The sequence below is a fragment of the Amphimedon queenslandica genome, unplaced genomic scaffold, assembly GCF_000090795.2.
Source record: "Amphimedon queenslandica unplaced genomic scaffold, v1.1 AMPQUscaffold_9200_Cont18843, whole genome shotgun sequence".
NCBI classification, from domain to species: domain Eukaryota; kingdom Metazoa; phylum Porifera; class Demospongiae; order Haplosclerida; family Niphatidae; genus Amphimedon; species Amphimedon queenslandica.
In genome coordinates, this window is record NW_003550528.1 from 2,051 (window position 1) to 3,251 (window position 1,201).

The 1,201-nt window shown below is 31.6% G+C and overlaps 1 long non-coding RNA gene across 1 annotated transcript; it reads left to right on the forward strand.

Moving 5' to 3' along the window:
- Positions 1-202: 202 nt before the first annotated feature.
- On the forward strand, positions 203-567 carry LOC109590972 (uncharacterized). The gene is made up of 3 exons (XR_002189593.1): positions 203-294; positions 340-382; positions 432-567. It is a non-coding gene; the product is annotated as an uncharacterized LOC109590972 (long non-coding RNA).
- Positions 568-1,201: the final 634 nt, after the last annotated feature.

The following is a 1,201-nucleotide window of genomic DNA, read 5'->3' on the forward strand; positions in this document are numbered from 1 at the left end:
GATGCAGAGCAGGACGATGAAGATATGTGAACTATAAGCTTATTAGTACAGTGTTATAGTAGTTTCAAAAAATTTTTTATTTATAGTTATACTTCTCGTATATTATCTTTAGTTCTGTAATAGTTGTTCTTGCCAAAAAAATTATTGAAAACGTCATTTTTCTGATTAACATTAACATTTTTGTCCATGGAGGGTGGTTACCGCGTACCGGCGGATTGCGTGATAACAACAATGGCGTCGAGGTTGTATCATACTGGCATCAGTTTTAGTGCTCACAATTCATTCAGGATGCAAGTAAAACTCTTCAGAATCACACTGTTACTTACCATTAGCTTTTAGACTATTTTATCACTCAATAGGAATCTGAGAAATACCGCATCACGTGAGACTCATTAATATTCAAGCTCAACAGTTTGTGTTACTATTTTTAGATGCATTCTTTGTCAAAAGGACCAAAGCTAACAGAATACCAGAATACCTTGATTACAAAGGTAGTGGAACAAGAACGTTAACACTAGTTAGAAAATTTGATGGAGTCACAGAGGTATGTGTATTCTAATAATTATTGAGAATTTTCTTGACGCCTTTTTTGATACCTCATTCAGTCTTATATTTCACATTGCAGTAGCTCCATTATTATTGAGTTTTGTAAAAGTTAATTTTACAGTAAGTAATACAGTATAGCCTAATGCTGTATAGTGCAAAATTTTTGAGAACTGTAAATTTTGCAGATTTTGCAATTCTTTGAAGATTCATAAAAATTAATTCAAGGAAAATTAAATTTTTGTAGTACAAGAGGCAGAAGGTATAAATTTGTGAAAATGAAATCCACAAAATAGATTTTTAAGCAAATTTGCGTAATATACAGCCCTCAAAAATTTTGCACTATGTGGTTTGAGGGAAGGCCTGCATGCATACCCTCAAAAAAATTACTAAGTTGCTTAAAAATTTGGCCAAATACCATACAGAAATTTTCCAAAAATAGAAAATTGAATAGGATTCATTCTGTGCTGAAAAGGATAAGTAAGAGTTTGAAGGACTAAGTTTGAAATAAAATCCTACTCTTGTGAGTTGTGACGTACGCCATCAAAAATCCAATTATGATTTATTGGTGGGGAATTAATATTGGCAATTGGTAGTTAAGAGACATCCAGATTATGATTACCTACATTATAATACACAATTTAATGAATTTTTTGTT